At 38.7% G+C, this 27,921-nt stretch overlaps 1 long non-coding RNA gene across 2 annotated transcripts; it reads left to right on the forward strand.

The window, feature by feature from the left end:
* Positions 1 to 16,434: 16,434 nt before the first annotated feature.
* Positions 16,435 to 27,324, forward strand: LOC133822730 (uncharacterized). 2 transcript variants are annotated; one of them, XR_009888007.1, is made up of 6 exons: positions 16,436 to 16,781; positions 18,477 to 19,180; positions 19,269 to 20,176; positions 20,255 to 21,054; positions 25,814 to 26,248; positions 27,310 to 27,324. It is a non-coding gene; the product is annotated as an uncharacterized LOC133822730 (long non-coding RNA). The 2 variants fall into 2 exon arrangements; XR_009888006.1 differs by having other exon boundaries at positions 16,435 to 16,781; positions 18,477 to 20,176.
* Positions 27,325 to 27,921: the final 597 nt, after the last annotated feature.

The following is a 27,921-nucleotide window of genomic DNA, read 5'->3' on the forward strand; positions in this document are numbered from 1 at the left end:
ATGTAAAATAAATTTATTTGTAATTATTATTATTATTAGCATACCAAAAGCATGTATGAACTAACTACTGAAGAGAAAAATACCAAAAAAAACTAAAGTGTAGAAAATAGAAAGAAAAGAGTAAGATGTTATCGTGTAAATATATAAATAAATATTTATTTTTCAGTTTAAAAATAACGTGCCCAAAAGATTTAGAATTGCATAAATATATATAAACATCTATTTACATATATATAATATTAGTTTGAGGAACAGGTGAAATGGTACATAATTGTGTGGGTGTGTAAGCAAATTAGAAAGCCTGAAAATTAATATAGAAAACTAGAGTTTATACCGTAAATTTGTAATTATTTTATATAATTGTATATTTAAATTTTTTTTCTCAAACACCGTGTAGTTTGTAATTAACATGTTGACTGTAAGAACTCGTCAACGATTAAATGTTAGAAAACTCACATTTTTATACTAAGGAAAGCTTAGAATCAAATGGAAAGAACTTGAATCAATAAAAAAATCAGAGCTGAAATGGAACAAAAATCATATATTTCTTAAACGTCTCCCCATACAATCAGTTTTCCAACCCCTAACCTGAGGGGTCGAAACCTATTTATAGGTGGGCTCTATTGGCCCCCTGATACAAGTAGGTCCCCGGGGACATGTACATATGCAGGTTCAGGGTCAGGGTAGTGGCTCAGGACATAGTGGTGTCTACCCTGACATTGCCCAAGTAGTGGTACAAGACATCGTACTGTGGACTCTGAAATATTGTCGGGGGTGCTCAGGTAGTGCCTCCACTCTCTGTACAAATTCGTACCGCCACTACTCGTCAGACGCAGATGACAGGGCCACACCTCTGACCCCTTCATGATCGTACATCCTATATTAGTACGCGTACCTAGTACCCTAGGATCACACGACACTTCTCCTTAGTATTTCCAAGTGTTCCTCGTACACATATTGAGGAGGCTCCACACTTTACATATCAAGAGAAGACAAGGTTTGGGGGTGTTTGAGGCGAGACAAGGTGCATGCGGGAGGTCTAGTGAAGGCCTCGCATAATGAGATGCTAAGGATCTTTTGAGGGTCTGACGTAGTGAGTCGACCCTTGGTGACCCTTGTTTGGATGCATTGGTCTATATATGCAGGACACAAAGAACATGGCGAGGCTGCATGGTGACCATACAGGGGCGAGGCAAGGTTTGACCCTCGCATAGCGAGACTGCATGGTGGTCGTATGGGGTCGAGGCATGGCTGCACCCTCACATAGCGAGGCTGCGGGCGTGATCAGGAGGGAGCGAGGCGCGATGCCTTGGGCTGACATGGCGCGCGCGCGTACTGGAAGCATCCGAGGTCCCTCGCATAGCGAGGGCGGCGCGCGCATGGCCTGCTGGCCAACGTCCCTCGCATAGCGAGGGTAGCGTGTGCATGGGCTGCTTGCCCACGACCCTCGCATAGCGAGGGGGATTTTCCTAGCCTAACGCCTCCAATGCCACGTAAAGCCCATGCCTCTTCGTCCCACTAGCATGTGTCCCTTGTATCTTTGGGGCGCCTCATAATGTAGAGGTTCACTTTAATGGAATTCACAAGGGAAGGATTCATGTATTCACACTTGCCCCCGAGTCTATAAGTACACTTTTAAGTGTGTTTGTAGACTCTTTCTTTTTCCCTTGTTTGATGTGTACGGCCAACTTTGGTGGACTCAACCCAGGAGCGCTACTCAATGTTGCTTGAAGAAGCACAAAGTGAGTTTTGAAGTTGTGTTTCTTTATAGTGTCCAAAGAAACACAATGACCATCTAACTTTTGGGGGATCCATGAATATCCCTAAGATTGCATAAGGACCAATCATTCTCAATCGCGGATCCCAAGGCTACCCATACTCTTGATCTCCACCATTCATATGGATTTGAATCCAATGGCTAGGGGGCCTTGACTTTCCTTATAAATACCCCAAGGCTTAAAGCCATTTCTCCACACCAAAACTTGCCAAGCCTAGTGGTATTCACTCCAAATCACTTTCAAGAGTTCAAAGGTTCCATCCACCACAAAAGCATTCTTAAGGTAATTTTCCTTCCACTTCAATTATTCATCCTCTTTTTTTTATTATTATTTTTCCTGATTCTTTTGCTTCTTTTTTTTTTGCTAGCATTGCGGTGACGCTAGGCATTCTTTCGCTCCTACAGTCTTGCCCTTGCTTATCGCTCAACCGACCCTATGCCTCCACAAGTCTATCCTTGCACACCTTCGGCTTCATACATATACCTCCAGGTATGCCTCCTTCCTCTTTTTTCTCTCCCTTTTTTTTATATTGACTATGCGGGGGTAGAATTAATGGTTGCACGACACTCATTCTTCAGAGTTTGTCATTCTTTTCGTATGGCCTTTCCAGTACATATGCATAGGCCCTTTCCATATACCCCTCACGCTCATGTTGTAGATATAGGGTTACCCTTACGCATATATGCCCTCAAGTCTTAGTTGGTCCATGGCATCTAGGCGATGTTCCGACGGTCCGTCCAATGTCGAATTTATTGAGTTGTCATCCTTCGACTCAGAGGCCGACGTGCGTAGACCCTCTAACCGCGGGGGTGTGCGGACGCTCTACCTCCAGAGACTGTCCTACCTCAGACAGAAAGTGTGCAACCTGGAGAGGGAGCTAGAATCCAATACCAGGGACGCGGGTTTAGGTTTCTCCCCCCAGCATGCGACATACATTTCCCAGCTACAATCAATCCTCCAGGATTGCCTTTCTGAAATTGCTTTCCTAGAAGAAAACTTGCCCCCTGAGCCTTTTTCCTTTCGTCGTGACAAGTCTCCCGGTCATAGGGATCCCTCCTTCGAAGGTGGTAGACGTGAATTGGTTGAACCGGAGTTCCTTTCCATGATCCCACCCACGCTTCCTCCCCTGCCCCCGGTCTTATGCCCTAGGGTCAAACAGAGTGATGGTAGATATAAGACACGTGGGGGGTCCTCCAGGATCCTTGGAAAGTCTATGGCTCATAAACTCCCTATCTCTGCCCAGGTACCTGAGATGCCGAAGAGAACCTCTGACTCTTTCGAAGAGACGGGCAGGTCCAGCCTCACCATGAATAAACTGTCCAACATGCTAAAGGCTCATAAGTTACCATTAAACCTCAAGTTCGTCATCCCAGAGCGTGATGAACGCGCATCTGAGCCGCCAGAAGGGTTCATGGCCTTCAGCGATTCCATAATCCGATCCAGTGGGGCTCTTCCGCTTCATCCTTTTTTTGTCAAAGTGCTTAACTACTTTGAACTGGCGCCTCTACAATTGTCCCCCAACTCATGGGTGACATTGAGCAGCCTATATGTGTTATACCATCAGGTGCATTCCAGAGGACCTTCTATGAGCGAGGTTCATTACTTCTATACCCTTAGGGCGAATACATCTGCCCCCGGGTTCTACCAGCTCCAGAAGTTGCGGCCCATAAAGGGAATTCCCTCATGGAGGGCTCCATTTCAAATAGAGGCTCGTGGAAGACGGATTATTTCTTCACTTTTAGCGGGTCTACCCGACATACTAGCTTCAACACCCCAAGTAAGACTATTCTCACTTTGACCTCACACATGAGAGGTTTCTCTTTTTACTCAGCTTTTCTTCTATGGTATTTCTAACTGTAACTATTTCTTTTCTTTTGAAGGCAGGTCTCTTAGGGGTCGCTGGCTCCAACTTGAAACCAAAGGCTCGTGACCGGATGATGAAAATCCTGGCCTTGTCGAGTGACTGTAAACAAGCCAGTGCCCTTTTTACAGAGAGCAACCTTCACTTGTACAGGCTGCTGACCCCGAACCAGACTGTCACTCTATGCTCCGTTTCCTCCGAACTTGTGGGCCTACACCCTGCCTCACCTGAATCTGCAGGTCCATGCCCTGCATCGCCCAAACTTGTGGGCCCATGCCCTGCATCACCCGAACCTGCGGGTCCATGCCCCTCCTCACCTGAACCTGCGGATTCGTGGCTATACGGCCACGAGGAAGGTAATTATGTCGAGGTAGCCGATAGGGACTATGTCTACCCTTCGGGCGATCACATGGACATTGAGGAGACAGTGGTATCTGAGAACTACTCGTGCTTGCACTCTGTTGTCGGTGGGGCTAGGGGCGTGGCCGATGACGGTCATACTGGCGGTGTTACCTCTCGGATGACACCGTCGATGCTTGGCGGCGACTCTGCCTTTGATGCCTCTGTCCCCCGCCCTTCCATGCCTAAAAGGAATTTCGTTATTCCTTCTTTTGCTGGGGCTCCTTTACCCCCGGGGAGGCATCCTAGGCGGGCGTCTTCAGGCACCTCTTTACCCAAGGAGATGACTTCGCGCTCTTCTGCTCCCCGCACAACTGTGGATGGATCAGGACCTTCTCGGTCCCCATCCTTGACAAAGCGTGCCTCGGCAAGCACATGCACCTTCCCCGACCAAGCTTATGTATCTGCTTCCGAAGGTCATCCTCTGGCAAGCCAGTATGGGGAAGCCATGAGCCATCATCTGGGAAACTTTCCCAAAGGTGAGTGAGGAACTTTGCACAATGTCCCTGATGCTGAGCTAGAAGACGCCTATATGCGAGCCTCCTTGCAGGTATTTGTCGAAATACTCGGTTTATTCATTTATGATAGATATATATATATTTTTGATATTATCTGACCCTCGAGGCTTTATTCTATGTCCTCGCCCTTACCTAGGCTTCCATCTTGAGTCATCGGCTGATCACCTCCAACTCCTCATCGACCCAACGGTTACAACGCGAGCTTGAGGAGGCACTAGGGAACCTATTGGTGGTCGAGGCGGCAAAGGATGTCTTGTCAAGTCAACTAACCAAGGCGGTTTGCCAGAGGGACGCCGCTTTAGCCCAGGCTGCATCAACATCTCACACCAACACTCAGTTGGAGGCTACCATCCAAAATTTAAACGAGAGGATCATTGCGCTCGAGGCTGAGCTTGTGAATGCTGAGAATCGCATAGTCGAGCGCATGCTACATGCTGTCTGGAGGACCAACCCCACTGTTGACCTGTCTCCCTTTGGAGATTATGCCATCGAGAAGATTTCTGAATGGAAGGGTCGTGATGGAGATTTGTAGGTTCCTTTGTATTCGGCCTATGTATGATGTTGTTATGTAATCCCTCACATTATTTCCTCTTTCTCTCATTCTTTCTTTTGTGTTCATCAAACTTAAGGGACTTTGGTAAGTCCCTCTTATTATTATTATTTTTAGATTACATATCTCTTCCTTGATCTGAGGATGATAATTGTTTTGGTGCACCTTGATTATACTTGTAAGGACACGTTAACCCATTGGGCTCTTGGGGTCCTTTTATGTTCTTTGCGCACGCTTGTTATGTCTTGCGAGAAGCGTCCTTCTCGTCATTATATATAGTACTATTTCTTCAAGGGTCTCTTGTAGGACCCTTTTTGGCTAGTCAGCTTAATGGTCGTTCTAGACTTATTGGGAGATTTCCTCCTTACGACCTCACCCCCTGGGGCTTCGGCCTTTGGTTGGAGGTCATCCTTTTAATCTATTACCTTGATATTCATAAGGGTAGCTAATCCTTTTGAATATAAGAGATTTTTTTTTTATAGAGTCGTGCCTCCTGTCCTACCCCCCAAGTGCTTGGTGAGATTTATTTTGACAGACACTTTGGTTGATGCTCGCATAGAGAAGAAAAATAACATGCGAAGTTATGAATAGTTTCATTCATAATGGGCTGCGTACAACGATATATATATATATATATATAAAAAGTTTACATCTACTTGGGAGGTTATCTAGGCAACCTCTTTGATTCTTGTCTACTAAGCCAACATAACATGCAACAAACTAAACACAGATACTGCTTGCATTGGATGTGGAAGTCTTACTGGTGGTACTTCTCGAGATTGGGAGTCTTACTGATAGTCCTACCTAGTTGGTCCCTCCATGATTCTAGGGTCTAGTTCCTGCGGGTTTGTGCCCCCATGCACCACCATCACCATCGGTTCTCGCGGTTTCACAGACGTGCGAAGGGAGGTGTTATAACACTCCCTTGCCTCTCTTTGTTCTCCCTTCATACTCGCTACTCGACCAAGAGTTGGGAACTTGACGGCGAGGTGATATATTGAAGTGATCGCTTTCAATTCTCTTAGGGATGGTCTCCCCAATACCGCGTTGAAAGCTGAAGCACAATCTACTATGACGAAGTTTGCCATGACTGTGGTCTGTCGGGGTTTTTCTCCCATGGTGAGAGCCAATTCGATCACCCCTAAAGGTTGTATCGAGTCCCCCGTGAACCCGTATAAGGAGGATTGACAGGGTTTCAAGTGTCTGATGCTCAAACCCATCTTCTCCAAGGCTAGGCGATATAAGATATCTATGGAACTTTCATTGTCTACGAGGACCCGATGCACCCGCAGCTTGCCCAACTGAACTGTCAACACCAAAGGATCATTATGGGGAAAGTGCACCCCTCGTGCATCCTCCTCTGTGAAAGTGATTGAGTCATTTTCTCCCTTAAAGCTTTTCGGGGGTCGTTGCTCCAAACTCATGACACACGGTGGTGGACTCCATCTGGCTTCTCTAGCGTATCTGTCTTGACCCTTCCTAGACTCTCCCCTAAACCCCGGACCTTCGAAGATCGCTCTCACCTCTCCTTGTATCTCTGGGGCTCCCCCTTGTGTCCGAGGTATCACCGGCACGTCCTCTGATTTCTGCTTCTCTCTTCTGACATATCGGCTCAGGTATCCCCTTCGGGTGAGCTCTTTAATTTCTTCCTTCAAATGGGTACATTCTGCCGTGGTATGGCCAATATCCTTGTGGTATTGACAGTATTTTCCAGGGTCCCTCCTGGACCAGTCTCTTCTCATCGGTGGGGGCCTTTTGAAGGGAACCCGATCCTCATTTGTGAGGTAGCTCTGGTGTCCGTCAGGCTCGTATAGAAGGTGTAGGCCGTTTGCCTATAGTCGCCTCCGCGTTTGGTCCTTCTATGTTGATCATCTCTCGACCCTCCATACACCCTCTTCTTCTTTGCTCCATTCGACCCTTCATTGGTTGGGGACTTTACATGGGACTCACTTTTTCCTGCCTTTAAGTTCGCATGGCCATCCTCCACACGAATGTACTTTTGCGCCCTCTCATAGAAGTCATCTAGGTCAGTGACTTCCCTTTTGAGCATATTATCCCACAATTTGCTTCTCGGACGCACTCCGGCTGTGATGGCCATTTTTAACTCCCTATGGGTCAGGCTCCCTACTTTGGCTGCCTCCATGTTAAACCTGTGGATGTAGCCCTTTAGACTCTCATTTTCTCCCTGCTTCACGTTGGCGAGGCTGGTGCCCGGCATTGTGTAATCACGCACGGCGTGATGCTGTTGGAGAAATTCATCAGAAAACTGCTACCAAGACCTGATGGACCCTGGTCGAAGTCTCTTGAACCATTTGTACGCAGGTCTTTTCAATGTGACAGCAAAGCAATGGCACCTAGCTCCGCTACTAATCCCTCTTAACCTCATCAGGTCGTTAAACGTGTCCAGATGGTACTTAGGATCTGTGTTTCCTTCATAGGGAGTCATATGTGGCTCCTTCAAGTTGACTAGGAGCTGGATGGCTTGGATCTCTTTAACGAAGGGCGATTCATGGTCGAACTCGTCCTCGACAGCTTATCCCCCAGATGCGGTGAAGATCTTGCTCTGTAGGCTTCTCATCTTTGTGTCTAGGTCTTGTCTCCTCTTCTTCAAGGAGTCTTTCAACGTGGATGGGCTTGCATCTCCCTTTCCTTTGCCTTCCCGGGGCGCCATAGGAGCTATAGTCCTTTTATCTACCCTTTTCTTGTTGAGTTCGTCTCGTAGATCTGAGGATGTCTTCCTTGAAGTGACCTCAACGTCATTATGAGGACCAGCGTTGTTCTTCCGCTCTGGCCTCGAAGGCTCCTTCGATGGTCCGGGACATTCGTGCTGCTTCACCCGAGGGGTTTTACTTGTGGAGAGTCGAGTCCTCCCATCGTCTACTGGGACAGTGGTCTCTGCCCCCTCTCGGCCTCTCTCTTTTCGCTTAGGGAGTGATATGTTTGACTTCCCTTGCAACAGGCCATTCAACACCTCTTGCATGTTCTCTAAGGTGGTTTCAAGCCTTTGGTTCTTGCGGTGCAGTTCACGTATCCCATCTTCATAGAACTGAGACCTTGAACTCGAGCTCATGGAATGGACCCGGGGATGCTTGTCAGGTCTACGCATCGATGCGCCCGGATCCTGCCTGCTGTAGTTTGGCACCTGCGACGGCCTTGGGGGTGGGAACTCGCCCGCATCTTTTGCAGGGGAGCTATTGACCTTGGATGATTCTCATCGGGAGAGACGGCTGAGGATGAAGCCTCCCTCTCTACTTCGTGAACTTCAGGTTCCTTTGGGGCTTCTGCATCTCTAGGCAGAGGAGGGTTCTTCATGGAGGCCTTCAGCTGATCTCCATCAAGGCGGACCTCCACCTCTCGTGGCTCTCTCAGTCGTTTAGAACGTCTTGGCATTTCTTCCTGCCGGAACTAATGGAAGAACAGTGGCTTGACACTTATCATTCCCACAGACAGCGCCAAACTGTTGATGGTAAGAACTCGTCAACGATTAAAGGTTAGAAAACTCAGATTTTTATACTAAGGATAGCTTAGAATCAGATGGAAAGAACTTGAATCAACAGAAAAACCAGAGCTGAAATGGAACAAAGATCATATATTTCTTAAACGTCTCCCCATACAATCAGTTTTCCAACCCCCTAACCTGAGGGGTCGAAACCTATTTATAGGTGGGCTATATTGGGCCCCTGATACAAGTAGGTCCCAGGGGACGTGTACGTATGCAGGTTCATGGTCAGGGTAGTGGCTCAGGACATAGTGGTGTCTACCCTGACATTGCCCAAGTAGTGGTGCAGGACATCGTACTGTGGACTCTGAAATATTGTCGGGGGTGCTCAGGTAGTGTCTCCACTCTCCGTACAAATTCGTACCGCCACTACTCGTCAGATGAAGATGACAGGGCCACGCCTCTGACCCCTTCATGATCGTACATCCTATATCAGTACGCGTACCTGGTACCCTAGGATCACACGGCACTTCTCCTTAGTATTTCCAAGTGTTCCTCGTACGCATATTGAGGAGGCTCCACACTTTACATATCAAGAGAAGACAAGGTTTGGGGGTGTTTGAAGCGAGACAAGGTGCATGCGGGAGGTCTAGTGAAGGCCTCGCATAATGAGATGCTAAGGATCCTTTGAGGGTCTGACGTAGTGAGTTGACCCTTGGTGACCCTTGTTTGGATGCATTGGTCTACGTATGCGAGACACAAAGGACATGGCGAGGCTGCATGGTGACCATACAGGGGCGAGGCAAGGTTGCACCCTCGCATAGCGAGGCTGCATGGTGGTCGTACGGGGACGAGGCATGGCTGCACCCTCGCATAGCGAGGCTACGGGCATGATCAGGCAAGAGCGAGGCGCGATGCCTTGCGTGGACATGGCGCGCGCGCGCGTACGGGAAGCATCCGAGGTCCCTCGCATAGCGAGGGTGGCGCGCGCATAGCCTGCTGGCCAACGTCCCTCGCATAGCGAGGGTGGCGTGTGCATGGGCTGCTTGCCCACGACCCTCGCATAGCGAGGGAGATTTTCCTAGCCTAATGCCTCCAATGCCACGTAAAGCCCATGCCTCTTCGTCCCACTAGCATGTGTCCCTTGTATCTTTGGGGCGCCTCATAATGTAAAGGTTCACTTGAATGGAATTCACAAGGGAAGGATTCCTGTATTCACATAACCCATATAGCTTATTTCACTTTTTCAGTTAGGCCAATGTTTTAGTTTTTAATGTGGCCCAATACATAATATGGTAGCAGAATTTGTGTGTGCTATTTAATTTTTTTTTGTTTTGGTATTTAGGGCATAAATACTTTATGATTTTACATTTATAGACTTATATATATATATATAAAAATCGTTTATAAAATGTGGGATTTTTTTAAAAATAAAGCGTTTTTATTATCAATATGCAAAAATATGATAATTATACTTTTCTTAATTTGTAGGGAAAAATTTATTAAAGAAAAAAATAAAGTATGAAAAACACAATTAATAGCTAACTAAAATATGAAAATATTATATTTTTTTTATCATAGTTATATTTCTTTGATTTTGAAAGTAATTTTATTTTATTTTTTTTCAAGTTTTTATTTTTTCCTTCATTTTTAACTATTTTCTCTGTTATTTTTTCTTTCTTTTTTTCCTTATTTATTTTTTCTTCCATTTATTCATTTTTCTACCAATTTTTTCCTTCATCATTTTTTTTCTTCAATTTTTCCATTATTATTCTTCTTCTTCTCATTTTTATTCATTTATCTATTTTTTTCTTTCATTTGTATTGTTTTGTTTATTTTTTCAGTTTTTTTTCCTTCTATTTTTTCTTCATTTTTGTATTTATTATTTTCTCCTTCAATTTTTTTTTTCTTTTTTCACACATATGGGCTTTTTTTTCTTTCTTTTTTTCTTCTTCCATTTTTTTTTCAATTTTTTCATTCGTATTTTTTTCTTTCTATTTTTCCATTATTTTTCTTATACTTCTTTTCATTTTTATTAATTCTTCTGTTTTTTTCCTTTGTCATTTTGTTTGTTTTGTTTTGTTTTTTTTCATATTTTCTTAGTTGTCTTTCCTAATTATTTTTCCTTTTTTCTTCTTTATTTTTTGTACTTATTTTATTCTCATTCCATTTTTTTTTCCTTTTTTTCACACATATTTTAACATTACATAAATATTTTACTATTTTTTATTTATTATCTTTTATTATTGTAATTTTTTTTAGTTTTTTCCACTATATATAAAAAATTCAAATCGATTTGTTCAGCATTTTCCTTTTATTGTAACCCTTATATGAACACCAAAATTTGGAAAGAAAACTAATAAAAATATGAAAACATGAATGGGTAACCAGTTACCCTGATGGGAACATTCAAATCTAGAAAAATTTTATATGAAGAAGATGGGAGAGAAGGGAAAGAGGGTGGTTCTGATTTTTTTTTCTATCTTCAGATTTTGTGTAACTGGTTACCTTCTCGTTATTTGTGTGTATATTTCTGGGGGGATAACTGGTTACCTTCACGTTCTGATGTGTGTGTGTATTTTTGGGTTGTTTATGGTAACTGGTTACCTATGTTACTATAATCATGGTTACTTCTTCTTCCTTTTTTAATGAAGTGTTATTCCTCTTTTTCCTTAAAATTTGATGTTTCTTTCATATTTAATATGAGTAACTCGTCATCCCTCTTATGGTAACTAGTTACCCCTCTTATGGCAAAAAATTACTTCTCTCAGGATAACTGGTTACCTTTCCTGATACAAGTTATTTAACCTAGCTCTAGGATTTTTTTTACATAACTGTTAAAGATCAATCAAGTAACTGGTTACCTTGCCTAGGATTTGAAAAAAGAAACGTACAATCTAAAAAAAAGGAAAAAATGTTTATAATAAATAAAAAATAATTTTAAACACAATTCTTATTACAAAAAAAATTGCAAAACAACCAAAGAAAAATTTAATATAAAATTAGTAATATAAAAATAATATATAAAAAAAAGCTATAAAAATAATAATCAAATTACAACACATGCCCTTCCAAATTAAAAAAAACTTGATTAAGAGTAAAACTATGACATAAATCAACATTTATACAAAAATATGGGAAAATAAACCTATAAAAGTGAAAACTCTTAAAAGAAATCACAGATTAACTTTTTTGAAAAAAAAAATCCATATTTTTGCACATTCTATTAAAAATCCCATATAAAATGTAATTTTCTCATAAATTTCCTAATACTACATTTTCCTTACTTCCGTTACTACCAAGTCCATTAAGTCTAATTTAAGCTAAACTAGGCTCACACGTGCCAACCTATAACTCTTCTAAGTCAAAATTTTAAATAAAAAAAATACCAATAAATATTTATTATAATTTTAAAAAATTACCCCTTACATAAACAAAAAATTAAAAAAAAAAGTGTTATTGGTGGTGTTTTTGAGTTTTATTCAAAATAAACGATTTATCAAAATCAAACTCAAAAAATATCAAAACTGATAGAACCCAAATTATCAAAGAAAAAATCCAAACTAAATCACTTTAACAACGAAATAACACAAACTCATATCTAACAACGAAAAATACAACCAACACACATCTTCAAACTCAAAAAGTCGAACCGCTTAGATTTTTCATTTAGACTCAGATCTCACAAGTTGAAAATCGCATACTTATATCTAAACACTCAAAATACAACCATGTTAATTAAACTCAAATCTAACAAGATTGGTTAAAAACACACATATATGTAACAATCAAATTCAGATCTGAAGAAGCCACCTATACCCACAACGAACCCAGTGACATACATCGACTCACAACCATCCCATCCCGCATTCAGTCGTGAAGCCACTGGTCACGGAGGAGCCCGCCTTCTGCCATGTAGACCCATTCTTTGACGTGAAACTGCCATCTCAAATTTGATGAAGTCGAGCCTTAATTGATCTGGGTTTTGTCGAACACCCAAAAATGCCATCAACACCCAGCTCTATTCACATAGTCACCGAAACCCATCAATACCCTTCTTTTGTGTTTAGACCTAAAGCCCAAAGAGGAAGAAGAAAAAGAAGAAGCGGAGAAGAACGAAGGAAAAAAAAGTTTTAGGTTTAATTTTAATCTATTTTTTTTTCAATAAGATTTTTTTGTTTTTTTTTTTTGGCAATAAAGATTTTTTTGTTTTAATTAAAATAGATCTTTAATATATATTTTGAATTTTAAATCATTTTTTTATTATTTTGTTGTCAATTAAAATAGATTTTAATTAGTTTATTTTAATTTTTTTAAATTATTATTTGGACCAGTTATCAGCCGATACTTGTTAGCCTATTGATCTTTAATTAGATTTAACTGATTTGGTAGTAACATATGCAACAAAAAATGTAACATTGGATAATTTTGCCGCAAAAATAAAAGATTTGAGTATATAAATGTATGAACGCGAAAACATAAAGTACTTATGTTGCAAATACCTTTTGTTATTTTAAATCCGGAGGCAATAAAATACCTAAATTTCAATTTTTTATTTTATACATGTCTTATAAAATTTAAGTTATATAAATATTATTGTCTTAGTAATTGATATAGTAATATGATATTATATGAAGTGTCATTTTATGTTTTCAGTTATGTTATATTAAGTTATATGTACTGATTTAGTTAAAAGTACCAAGTAACCGAAGGGATTAGCTTTCGGTTAGTCCGTTCAATTAGTTTAATTTCACTATGTACTTTTTGTTTACTTGTTATTATTATATATTGATAGTAACTTATTAATAGTTTTTTGAAATTTCAGATGGTCTAGTAGAAAGCACTCGCTTTTTTGGTGATCTATGTCAGTTATTATGCTTCTGTGTCTAAATTTCCGAGAGAGTTCTCTATTTTATTAGTTGATTTTCTTAAAATGTGACTAATGAATTGCTTTTAATGCTCTTTGCTTAGACAATAATGAAATATATGGTGATCCTTCTCCCATGTAAAAATAAATAAATTTATGATCACTTATATGAAAAATATAATAATTAGGCGTTTTTTTTTTGTATACATACAACTATATTAAAGGAACCCCTATAATAATGTTGTCTATACTATTTACAATATAATGTATAATGTTCTTCTTTTTCTTCGCTTTCTTCTTCGTTTTCATGTTCTTCTTCTTTTTCATCATCATCATCTTCTTCTTCCTCATCATCTTATTTACATTCTTCTGCCTCTTCTTTGTTGTTTCTTATTTTTTTCAGATCTAGTTTTCTTTTTCAGATTTGTTTTTTTTTTTTCCAAATCTGTCTAAATAACCAGTTACTATTATGATTCTGTCTTGTTTTCAGGTCTGAGTTTTTTGTGGGTTTAGCTGTAACCAGTTACCTTATTTAATCTCCTTCTTCATGGTTGTGTTTTGAATCTAATTTTTTTTTTTCAGATCTGATTTTCTTTATAAAATTGCCTAACTAACCCGTTACTTTATTTAATCTCATTCTTCATGTTTATTTTTAAATTTGATTTTATTTTTCAGATCTGGGTTTTCTTATAAAACTACCTAAGTAACCAGTTACCTTCTTCGATCTTCTTCTTCTTGGTTATTTTCATATCTGATTTTGCTTTTCAGATGTAGTTGTTTTTTTTGTTTTAAAGATTTGGCTAAGTAACCAATTAACAATTAATTGTTATTTTGATAGAGGTAACCAGTTACCACATTCTTCTTCTTCTACTACTTCTTAGATAAAATTTTTATTTTTTAAGTTTTATTTCATTTTTTCTTGGTTTGGCTTAGTAACTAGCTATCAATCAGTTATTTTAAAAGGGGTAACCAGTTTCTTTTTCTTCTTTACTTGTTATATTCTAATATGTTTTTTTTCTTCCAAATCAGTCAGTAACCAGTTACAATTCACTCGAGTACTTTCCATGACAGTTAAAATTGATAGTGGTAACCGATTACCGACACATTACTAAAAAATCCAAAATTATTTTTATAGTGGTAACCAGTTATTATTTAAAATGATTAAATGACATATATACATCTCCAACAATAATCCAAAACATACATATATATATAATGACATAACTTAGACATCATCATCATCACCACAATTAGTGAAAGCCATACATTCATTGCAGTGTAAGACAATATTTTTTCCTTGATACTAAAACTTTTTTGTAGTACTATCTATGTGACTATGTCTGTTCATTGAATTTGGAACTTTTCTTGTGGGGACTATTTCATTAGTTCTTGGCGCTACACTTTTCAAGATCTTGTCCATAGAAATTGTCAACTATGTTTCACTATCTTTTTGTTTATGTTGCTCGATTATTATTTAATCATATACAAAAATCCAATTACCAAAACATACATATGTATAATGACATAACCCAAACATCATCACCATCACCATAATTAGTGAAAGCCATTCTCATCACCTCATATTTGAATGTATATATAAAAATAATATAATAACAATAATAATACATCCATATATATGAAAATGTGTATTATTTTATAATCTTATATATCTATATATATATATAATGGAAGAAATTATATGATTTTATGTATACGATTAATTGTATATATATGTATATATATTATTAACCTAAATATAATTAAAAAAATATAGTAATAAAAATATCCCTAAAAGTAATTAAAAATATTAATATTGAAATTTTATATTAAGTATATGGTATATTCTAATACAATTACAAAATTATGGGAAAAAATCCCATAAAACGTAAATAAATAAATTATGCCATACAAAACTTAAGGGAAAAAAAAACCATATTTATCAAAATTTTACAAAAAATCTTATATTTCATGTAATTTCTTTCTTTTTTTTCCATGTTAACAAATCATTTGTCACCATTCTTTGTATTTTTTCTATTCAATGTAAAAGTACTTATTTTATATAAAAAATGCTGATACTATTTTTCGTTAACTTGAGAACATAAGAGCGTGGATTCAAGAATAAAGATATAATCAAATAAATAACACCATATTTTATAGTGTTTCGGCCTAAAAAAGATGACCTACGTCCACTTAGTCACTTTTATTAATATTTAAGTTTGAAGAACCATAGTTTCCGGCGACCATGCGTCGCCATTTGTTCTATAGTCCTCCTTCGATTTTACATTACATAAGGAGTTGATCTACCATCTTGGAGTTTCGGCTTTATCAATTGTGTCACCCAATTTATATCCCATCTCCTCTTATTTATAGTGAGGAGTTTGGGGTTACAATTAGATCATGGGCCTAAGTTATTGGGCTTGACCCGCAAATAATACATTACAACAGAAATACACTTATTTTGATAAATGACAACTCTATACTCCTTTGCTTACTATGTTAGTGTGGATGTTGTGTGTTTAACGAACGAGATCCTCCTGTTAGCGTGCAATGGTTTGCCTTGTGCGAACAGAGATTGAAGAATGTGGCTATACAACCCAATCTCTTCTGTTAGCGCTTGATAATTTACTTTGTACTTCGTGAGAACAGGAAGTACTTTGTGCTCTATTCATCATCCTTTTATAATTGTAGTTTTTCTCAAATGTCATAAATGCAAAAAAAATTAGTATAACATTTGCCCCCCAAGTCAGTGTTCGTGCTTTGCACAATTCTGACTTAGTTTTGTGAACAATGTCCCATTCTTTTTTGCACATTATCCTTTATGTTTTGTTCGCCCCCTGTAAAGTCATAATGGGCGATATGGTATGTGATGTACCCGAGAGGTTTAATCCTTACCATGAGTGTAGTCATAGGTGATCACGTTCTCAAAATGATCCCTGTTCACTTTTTATATGAGCCCAAAGGCAAATAAACTGCATCTAATGCACATACACGAACTAGCCTTCTAATAAACTGTTGTACTAGTCGCCCATTCTCATTTTTGCTCGAATCTGCTTTCCAGACCAATTGTAGCTTGAGGAATGCACACATATCTTAATAATTGAATAGCTGGCCCATTTCACAATAGGACCCTCATGCCCATTACTTTGAAAACCTAGCCCATCACTTGGTTTTGTTCACTTAGAAGCTTTCATGGTTGTGAGAGTAAGCTGCCACCACCCCTTCCTTGCTCTGAGAGGCTCGACCCCGTGAGAGGAGAAGGGCCGACATGCTGCTCATCGCCGACGTCACCAGACGAGAAACGTCGATGTCCGCCTCTACTTGGAAACAAACGACACTGAGAAAAAGCGTCCATCTTGTTCGCCAACTTGTGTAAGTTTTCCCTTCACTTTGTTGTTTCATGGTTGGGTAACGGATTGAGGGTGTTTGTTTTTTTTTTTTTTTATCTCTGAAAAATCGAGTATATGTTATAAGGATTTCTCTGATTTTTGCTTGAATCTTGGCATTTGGTGCCACAAATTTAGTGTAAAACTTAGCATCGAATCCATGGGTATCTCGTTCTTAGATCCCATTTTGTTTACTCTTCTCAATTGTAGTTAAGGTTTCATCCCCACTTCTGTTCATTCCCAACATGCGATATACACATGTATTTGAGCGAACTAGTTGACCCTTGCTTATCATTTTGTTTTACTGGCATAGACAATCTATAATCTCAGTTTAATGCTAGTAGTGGTCAAAATTATTTTCTTAGCACCAATAGATGAGCAGAGGCGAACACGACATTCTTGCTCTTTGTATACAAATGTGGTCAAAATCTCTTAGATTAATAAGACCCTTGTTATTGACTTGAGCATATAGATGAACCATTGTCCTCTTTGTTCGCTTCATGTATACTAACTGAAGCAAGTTTTTATACTCTGAATGTAGCTACACACGAACAGGACTCTATTGCATTCACCACTAGCGAATAGGGCCAACTTCTAATGTAGACAAACAAGTATCATTTCTGGTCGTCCCCGTTTACTATCTCGTATAAGATTTATGCCTGTAGAGTAGAAGGTCAATTCTTTCTTTGTATACTACTATAGGCAAACAAAGCATTTTGCCTCTGCTTGTGTTTACCTAACTTCAGTTTCATTAAACATGTATAGTTGGTCTTTTGATATAAGCACACACACAAACAGTTACCTTTTGTTCGCTCCTTATCGTGTGCAAATGATTTCTATCCTACAGTGTGAAAATGAACAGGTTTCCATATTCCTTTTTTCCTTGTCCATTTCCATGAATAGGAATAAAGATGATTAACCATCTCCCATTTATTCGAATGAGTTGATGTGGTTAGAGTAGAGATTCCAAATTCTTACTCGTTTCTAGGCACACAATCGAACAGTTAGTCTATTTTCGTTCCTCTCATCAAAATAAGCATGCCCTTTTTTTATTTTGTTCTCATCTGGTATACGTATGTAGGCCTTGCGTGAACATGATCCTAAGTAACTCCACGTTGCCTTATTCGAATAGGTTCTCATAACCCATTTGATTCGTTGCTTGCTCGCCCAATCATTGAACGATTCAAATAGAATAATGCAAACGAACAGGACCCTATAATTCACAACCTTTACCCTTTATTTGCACCATTTATAGTATAGGCAGAGAAATGAGCTTTTCCTCCAAAGCTATAGATGAATAGGTTGTATCTTTGAATATGCGAACAACCCCAACTATGTCTCGGACCAATCCACCTTTTATAGAAACAAGCAAGTTCTCCTCTTGCCAATGAGTGTATTCACATACTTAGTAATATAAACTCAACTTAAGGAAAAGACGTGTGATGTCTGTTCGAGTAATTGAGTAAAAATTTGTAAAACATTATGTTCTATCTTTGAACAAACACACGAACAAACATGCTTTCCTTTGCTTACCTTTTATGAGCGAGTTCACTTGTTCTCTCCAAGTATAGATCCCTTTGTAAGCTATCTCATTTCTATGCTATAGTATTTTTTGGTTCTGTTTACCCTAGTTGTACACTTATGGGAAAATAGGCCTCTTACTCTTTCCCTTCATTTTCAGGTGCTTGGATTTGGTTGGTCCTCGAGGAGTCTGGTTTCTTTTACAATCTGGTTAGGCCTCGTTCTTCGAAGTGTATAGGGATATGTTCGTCCCCATTTGCTTCTGATCTAGGACCAAGTTCATGCCTCCCAAGAAATCAAAGAGTGTTAAGGAAGAGGAAAAAGGTCGACTATACCAAAAAGAGCTTGTTGAAATCTTTAGCTCGGATGGTTTTGTAACACCGAGATCAATCTTTTCTACAAGTGTGTCCCATTTAATAGATAAGTATTGACTTATTGGCGAAGTCAGGCTTAGAGTCCCTGTTAATGATGAATAAGTAGGCTCCCCACCAGATGGGTATACCGCTTGGAGTCCCATGCATTGCCTAGCAGGTGCCTTCCTTCTGCTTCATTCGTACTTTGTGGAAATATGTGACTATTTTGGAATAGCCCCATTCCAATAGATGCCGAACAGTTACAAATTATTGGTACTGATGCGTATTCTGTATAGAGTGTTAGACTGGCCTCCCTCTGATGCTTTGGAGGTTCACTACTTGTTCAATATCAAGTCCAATCGTGTATCGGGTTATGAAGGATTCCACCACTTGTTTAGCTATTATGGTGGAGAAGTTCTTAGGAGTGGTGTTTCCAACCCTGGTCGCAAATTTAGTAAATAATTTTTTACCAATGCCCTCTAGTCTGAGCATAGGTCATTCTGTGACATTGGTAAGTATCTGATCATTTCCCTTCAAATAGTTGTCTTTTTGCTTCCTTCACGTTAAGCTCATTATGTTCGCTTAACTTGTTGTTTTAGGTCGTTATAGGCGACTGAATCCAACCTCTGAGATGCAAGAGCATCTTTCTCAGTTACATCGATTAGGTAGAAAGTATAGGAATGCATCTTTCCTTATCAATGATGACAATTTACGATTGGTCGGTCTACTCGAACCACACTAGTCATTGGATCATCTATTGCCGCCTCCAGAGTTTGACTATGCTCCCTTTTCTGAAGTTCAAGAGTCTATACATGATAGGCGATCAGAAGAGGATTTTATTGTTTGTGACGAGCCTGAGTCAGTTCACTTTGAGGTTTCATCTGCTTGTTCTTCTCAAGCAATCTTTGTTCTAGGTTGCCCAACTGTTCAGAGTTTGACTTATCGCAAGTCCCTTCCCTTCTGAAAATTTTAGTGACGAGGGAGGTCTTGGTCTATCCCTCAGAAATGAGGAACTATCCCTCCCTCATTGGTTAAATAAATACTTTCTAGAGGACACTTTTACTGATAATCCTTCTAGTATACTATTTTTTCTTAACCGCATTATTACTGATATATATTTTTTGCATCTTATCTGACCATTTTTCTTTCGGCGGGAGACATGAATGCTCGAGCTTTGTTCGGTGGCCCTAAGGTTGTAGGTGCAAGGGCTAACAAGAGGACGAAGCAGCTAGCGAACACGAATAAGGGGACCTTTGCAGAGTCTTCTTCTGTTTGTTTAGGCCAGAGTCGACCTCTAGCTGGGGTTACACCGCTAGCCCTTGCAAGAACTGCTAGTATGGTTCCCATGACCCGATCATTATCTCCTATATTACCTTCTCATGTTCAAATGGTGGTACCTAGATTTGAAGAGGTCATCCAGAGTGACCAGATGCAGGCAAAATAGTTTTTCTCTCGAATTTGCGTCCCTCGTAAGATCGTTTGCCATTCTATTGCCAACACTATTCAGGTATGATTCTTCTCTTATTATTGTACTTGTTATCTGTCCTCTTAATTTTCTGTATTGATATCTTTTTATTCCTTGCAGAAAATGATCACCTTGACCAACCTATCTGAATCTTTCGAGTAGTTGAAGAAGGATAAGAAAGATACATGCCGTGCCCTCATGTCTGAGATAGACACTATTCATGGTGAGAGGAACAGTTGTAAGACTGAGTTTGAGCAAATCAAAAGTTCTTCTTATACCAAGATCAATCAACTAAAGGCTGAGATTGACCGTCTTTAGAAGTCTCATGCTGCTGAGGTTGAGCAACTTAAGACTGATGTGGAAGCTGATCGCCTACAAACCCTTGAAGAAGGAGAGATCTTAAATAACATGTTCTTTCAGGTCTGGAAACACGACTGCATTGTTAATTTAACATTTTTGAATGGCAGAGAGAAGTCCCTACTAGAGGCTTTCGAACAGAGACTTGTTGATGAAGAAAACTCTTATGTTCGTACCTCCTTAGTACATCTGAGAGATGGTGATGTTTCAAGGCTTGAAGATCTCGCTACCAGCACTTCTACTGACCCTTTAGCTGCCTCGGGTGACCAGACCCTTGAGCCAGAGTCTTGATAGCTTAGTCTCTAGTGCACCTTATGTTGGAGTATTTTGTACTTTCATACTCTTGACTCTTTGTTTTCTTTTGTAGTTTGTACTTGCATGCCGACGACCAAACCATTTTTCCTTTTGTTTTTAGTGTGAACAGACTAGTTTCCTTTAGTGCATGATACAAATAGAGGTTTTTTACATGTACCAGCGAACAAACTAGTTTGGCTTTTGTGCATGATGCGAACAGAGGCCTTTTACATGTACCAGCGAACATACTAGTTTGCCTCTTGTGAATGGTACGAACAACTTGTGTGTTTTTATATCTGCGTTCTCTTTTCTTTTGTGGCTTGTGTTTGTCTCACCTCTAGGCTCAGGCGAGTAGACATAATTTCGCCTTTGTAGGTACAACGAACAGGACAGGAGCATGCACATTTTCGCCTTTTTGGGTAGAACGAACAGAAATTTTTTTGTAAAAAGTTTATCTTATCTTGTTGTAAAAAGTTTACCCTATCTTGTGTGTTCTTACACCTCATGTGCCCACAAGTTATTGAGGAGTCTCGGTTCTCGATCACTTGATAGCAGAATTCATTTTTCGTCACCACAGGCTAACCGAATCATTCTGTTCGTATCACGTTTATAAACATAGTCGAACAAGATATGCTATGCGAACAGGTCACTAAAGGTTATTCCTCAAATTGGTAGGCGACCAGAATTGGGGGTTGTCCTTTAATGGTGATCGATCATGGTTTAAAAGTTGTCCTCTTTCCTAACAACGATTAGGTTCAGAGGTTATCTTCCAAACTAGTATAATTTGAAGTTGTCCTTGATCAAAGTTCAAGGTTATTTTCTTTTCTGATAATGATTCCGAGTTTGTGTATCACTCGGTTCGAACCTGGTTCAGCCAGGTTTAAATGTTTGCTTAATGGCTACCTGTTAGTATTCATGCCTTATTCCTGGTTAGGACCAGGATTTTATAACTTTGATTTTTCATGTTAGTTTATTAAGTTTTATTTGGAATCATTTTTAACAATCCTAGTTATTGTTCTAGCTTGGTTTTTATTTCAAAATTTCACTTTTATACTAACTTGAATTTTTCAGAGCTTGATTGCATTATTTAAACTTTTAAGTATGTCTACTTGTTTCGTTTATTATCACAATCACTGTGCATACTTATTCAAACATATAAGTATGGTGAGCTTATTACTGCTTGAACTCATACTCCTTTATTAATAGAAGCATGATAGGTTAGAATATTACTCAAAATTTTATTGCACAAAAAATTTGTTATGTTTTTCTTTTTATTCTCGGTTATCTCTATACTTTAACCGTTTTCCAAAAGTTTGAGACAAATTTTTTATTTAAAAAATGTATCGATTTTTTTTCCGAGCTCATGGTATGGTTATATCCAACACTTTTATGCCCCCCAAGTAACCAAGTTATAAGTCTTGGATTATTTTTTCCTTGGGTTCGGGCTAGTTTTATTGTTCAAAATTCAAAGTTATCATCTTTCAATAATCAAGATTCGAGGTCATCTTCTTTTATGATAACAATCAGAATTCGAAGTTGTCCTCTTTCGTGATTATAATCAGGATCCAAGGTTATCTTCTTTCCTGATTGCAATCACTTTATAAAGCAATCTTTAACAATGATTCGTATGAGAAGGAATCTTTGTTCATACCCCTAGTATGTTTGCTTACACCAGGTAGGCAACTAGAACACCCCCTTAAGGCCTATCCTCAGTGTTCGACTCGCGAGTTTATCTTTGAGGAGCATCTCTATTTATTCTCCTAACATCTTGGGGCAAACTCTTCTCTTGTCTCCTTAATAGGAAATTAGCTCGATAAACCCTGAGCTAGAGAAAAGTGTTGGATTGGAGATGAAACTATAATGAGATGACATAAACATAGTTTTTAATGCGAGTTTACATGCTTTTCCATGAAAGTAATCTTGGGTGAACAGGTTCCTTATTGCCCGTACTCCATTATTCTATTAGTATCAAAGGAAAATGAATAGAGCTGGATTATTTTATTAGTATCAAAGGAAAACTTATATTTATGTGTTATGGAATGGGGTATTTGGTGTAGTGTGTGATATAGGGTGAACAGGAGTCTTGTACTTAGCCTGGAGAACAGGATTCTCTTAGGCGTGAGAACAATATTCTCTTAGGCATGAGAATAGAGCTCTCTTAGGCACGAGAGTAGGGCTCTCTTAGGTGCGAGAACAAGATTCTCATAGGCGCGAGAATAGAGCTCTCTTAGGTGCGAGAACAAGATTCTCTTAGGCATGAGAACAGAACTCTCTTAGGTGTGAGAACATGATTCTCTTAGGCACAAGAACAAAATTCTTTTAGGCGCAAAAACAAGATTCTCTTAACAACTTGGAACTATTTTAAACATATATTTACATTCCCGTTCGCCTAGTATAGGCTATAATGGGCAAACAGGTTCTCTTTTCGTGTGGAAACATAGAAATGAACAGGTTCTTTACATTCATTTGGCATGTTATTCTAGTCCTTCTTTGGTTGCTCTTGCCCCTAATAAAGACATAGAAGCAAGTAATATTCCACACACTAGCCTTGCTAGGTTTCCGAGCCCTCCTAACACCCTATTCGCTTAGTATAGACCATCATGGGAAAAACATGTTTCCTTTTTCAGATAGCTGAGGTTACCTACTCCTTGTTTGCCTTTGGAGTGTATGCATGAGTGCACATCTATTTTTTAAGGATTTACAGTTTCTAATCATAGGTGAAAGGATTCATACTCATACTTTTTGTTCTCATGTGTTGTATACAAGTGAACGACCAAGAGTGTAACGTCCTGGATAACCAAGACTGTTACATTGTGTATTTTAAAATAGTGCAAGACTTGCTAACCAAGTCATTTGAACAATAATGTGTTCCTAAAGTCAACTATCAGGTTAGGGTTTAAAGATTTTGATCATAAACGATTAATTTTCATTAAAACAAATGTTTGGTACATGGGATCCCAAAAAGAGGGTATAAGTGATAAGTTACAACCCTCAAAAGTTTAATACAACCAAAAGCCACTCTAATGACAAAAAACAAGTTTTAGGCCTTTGTCCCTGTACTTTCCCTCGGTCGTGGCGGTCGAGCAGCTGACTATGTACACTATGCCCCCAGAGCTCTCCAACTCATGGTTGGTCCAACTTTCCCTTGCTTTTATCTGCACCACGTAGCACCCGTGAGCCAAGGCCCAGGAAGAAAAGCATAAACAACAAACGCATTAGCAGTTGTAGCATCCAATCAATCTTAAAACAGTCATTCAGAAATTCAACAAATTATAAGCATCAAGCTAATAATAGTAAACATGGACATTCAAGAATATAACTTAACTAGTAATAAAAGTACTCAGGGTCGACACCCTTAGGCTGAGTGCTCTGTTTACTCAGCTGACCCCGGCTCGCTTAGTCCGACTCCATTGTTTATTTAGCTGACCACGGCTCACAGTGGCCGAGCCGCGTCCAATGTGCTAATCGTCAGCCCCGGCTCCCTTTGTAGAGTCCAAGAACTTTACTTAGCTAGTTAGATAGTAGTAGCTATAGTAATAGTTGTAGTATTTTTATGTTTGTGGATTTTGGTTTAGACTGGGATTTAGTTGGACACTCGTAGCAACAGTTGTAGATTTTATAAGTTTAACCTATAATTGAAGAATATTAATTATAACCTAAGGTTTAATTAATATAACTGATTATGAATGTGATATTTATAATAATATAAGGTTTAGATAAACCCAATAAGGAAATGACACTTGTCATGTGTATGTTTAATGAATGATTAAGTATTTTGAGGAATAAATTTAATAAGAGTAATATTTTAATATCCTAGGGTTTGCCAACAGCTTTGAAATCATTAGAAGACTTAGTCAATGCTGTTTACTCAATTCAAATTAGGCTGAAAATGTGCAATTACGTGTATAATATTTCAGCGTATGTCGATATATCGCAACACTAGGGGGTGATATAACGCCATACGGGGATATGAAAAACACGTAACTTTGCACGGCCACCTCGACGAGCCTCGGGCATATTAGCCCATGCGATATATCGCCTACTAGGGGCGATATATCGACCCATGTGCCAGATTTTTGAACTATTTTGAAACCGAGCTCATTTTAATCCTTAACCTCTTGATAAGTCCAGAATCTTTTTGACCGAGTCTTCAGCCTCTGCTGAACGATTATTCAAATATTTTTCAATTAAAAAGCCATTATTTAATTCAAGTTAAATGAAGATCTTTTCATTCTTGAACTCTATAAATAGGACCTAGTGCTCAGCCATTTATTCATTCATCAAGCTAAGTTCAGAGTCTGCAAGCTACTAGGTTATTTTAGAGTGATAAACACTTGGGTTGGGGTTATAAGCTTTATCCTTATAAGCTTAATAAACACTCAGGAAGTAAGGATCATAGTATATTTCAGTTCGAGGTGTAGTTCGGTTATAGAAGCATTCGAGGTATTCCTTATTCTAGTTCCTTTCTGTGTTATTCTTATAGTTTTTCTACTCAAAATCCTAACTTGTATTCTCTATTCTTGGTTTGGAATCTAAGATCTTGAATGTAAGATTCTTGGTAAGTATCTTTTCGATGGTATAGTCGTTCATTCTTTTCATCCCTTTTTCTTTAGTATACTCACATTTCTATGATGGTTTTTAGGAGTGTTCCAAAGTCTTGATACTGTTCTCATATCCCGGTATATTGGTAAGGAAAATAGAATAGGATTTTATATGTTATATGATGTGTTATATGTTATCTTATGTTATGTTGTGTTATGAAATGTTATATTATGTATGTTGATAGACTTGGGCATATGACTTGTATAGCTAACAAACCCCAACAAATTTATGGGCATATGACTTGCTTAGCTAGCAAGCCCCACAAATCTAATGGGCATATGACTTGATTAGTTATCAAGCCCCAAGTAATATAATGGCCATTGTAGTAGTATGACATATGTTATGATATAATTTTATGTGTATGATTTATGTTGTAGATTTTCCTTGCTGGGCATTAGGCTCATTCCTTTATGTTTATATGTGCAGGAAATTAGCTATGGTGGCGGGAAAGGTTCTTGGCAGGTCGGGGATATGTATTAAGACGGAATGGAATCGGTGGACTGAGTGTTTGATTCGAGGATGAAGTCGCTTCCTAATCTTTTAAATTTTTTGCTTTATATGTATTTTCTGCACTGAATTTTGTAACCCATTTATTTAAAGTTATGTTATATTTTTTAAAAACAATAGGATCCCATATCCTACTTTGAATTTTATGTAGTTTAACATTTGTTTTACAAGTTTTAATGAAATAATGTTTATTTCATATGTACGTTTTCTTAAGGATTAGTGTCTATGTATAGTAGTCATTAATGGTCCAAAGTCTAGAGTAGTTGGGTCGTTACAGTTGATATCAGAGCAACGGTTCATCTGCATGAAGTTCTCCTCGATACACAGACTCAAAGCTCTGAATCTGACCGCCAAGTAAGTGTTTAAGTTATAGTTATTATGTTTATATGTATAGCTAACGATTTTATCATTTACTTTTTCAGTTAAGAATTAACAGAGCATTAACCTATGAGGATATCCGAGCCATTAAGGCCTTAAAGAGAATTAGAGAACCGGAAAACACCGTAGGAGTGCTAGAACGAATCACTCGGAGGCTGGTTTTGTTCCATAGAAAAATAGGTCACCTTCAAGAATCTAAGCATATCATGATGAGAGTAATGGAACAATACGTTTTAGTAATTAGACTATTTAAAGATTTTCATACTGTAATTTCAGCCTTAGAGGAAATATGGGAAACAATGGATGATGAAGATGAATTGCTAGTAGCAATGCGATATTATTTTCTCTTAATTAGGTTCACTTCAAAATCAGAATTTCAGTTTACAAATGAGCAAAAGCATAGGATTTTTACGAACCTTCCTCGAGGGCATTTTGAGGCACATGATAATGAAGACTATGAAGAGTTAGATCATGATATGCTAGATGAATGATCAGATATAGAAGATCTCGATTTTTAGAATAATTAGTTTCATTGTTTGTTTTAACTCATTATTTTTTTTATGGTCGTAAATAGTGAAAACTCTTTTCCAAATTAATATCATGGTTAATTTTGTTATCATGAATGAGTTTGATTTTCTTTTGCAATCATAATAAATAATAAAAAAAATGAATAATGACTAAGTTCGGTGAGGGTGGATACAAATTAATGAACCAAATTTCTATATTGAGAGTTAGGGGGCCATAGTAGTGGGAATGATTTTGCTTATCCCAGCCCTCCCTCAATATGGTTAACTTTGGAACAAAGATGAGTTTCGAGCCTGAGAATTTAGTCATATAGGATGATTAGAAACAGACTTAGAAAATAATAAAGAAGGTTTATTTTTCTAAGAATAAAAACCCACTCAAATAAATAAGAAGACTTATATAATTTTCATAAAAAGTCATAATTAATAGGTCCGAGTTATATTTGTTTAGATTTAGCTTTTGCCTTAGAGCCTATTAGGGTAAAATTCTAACATGTTTCTCTCCACTGTTAGAATTCTGCTGCGATGGCACTTCGAAGATCTGCTCGCACCAACGGAAACGCTTCCAACGCTGCTCCAGTGAACAATGAAGCCCCTCCAGTTCGCAGAAGGGGAGTGCGTGCTATTGTCAGCCGCAACACGCTGACACCACCAGCTGACAACACAGCGGAGATCGCCAGACTGTGACAACAAGTCGAGGAGCTATTGCAGCAATAGCTACAATAGGCTTAGCCCCAGACTCAGCCTCCCCCTCCGCTGCAGCCACAGCCACATCAAATGGCCTCAGCACCGCAACAAGTTGGTCCATATGGGGGATGGCTAGTGGCAAATTACGCGTCGTATCCAATACAGCACATGGAGCCAGTTTATGAGAGGTTCCGCAAGCAGCACGCTAAAACTTCGAAGGGACTACAGACCCCTTTGAGGCAGAAGAGTGGCTAAGGAATGTGGAGCCAATTCTGACGCATATGAATCTCAATAACGCGGACCGTATATCCTGTGTCTCGTCTTTGCTCAAGAAGGATTCCAGGATATGGTGGGACTTGGTCCAGCAATCGCATGATGTTGCAACCATGATATGGACTCGATTTGTGGAGCTGTTCCACAAAGAAGTATTACAATTCG

The sequence above is a fragment of the Humulus lupulus genome, chromosome 3 (assembly GCF_963169125.1).
Source record: "Humulus lupulus chromosome 3, drHumLupu1.1, whole genome shotgun sequence".
Classification (NCBI taxonomy): domain Eukaryota; kingdom Viridiplantae; phylum Streptophyta; class Magnoliopsida; order Rosales; family Cannabaceae; genus Humulus; species Humulus lupulus.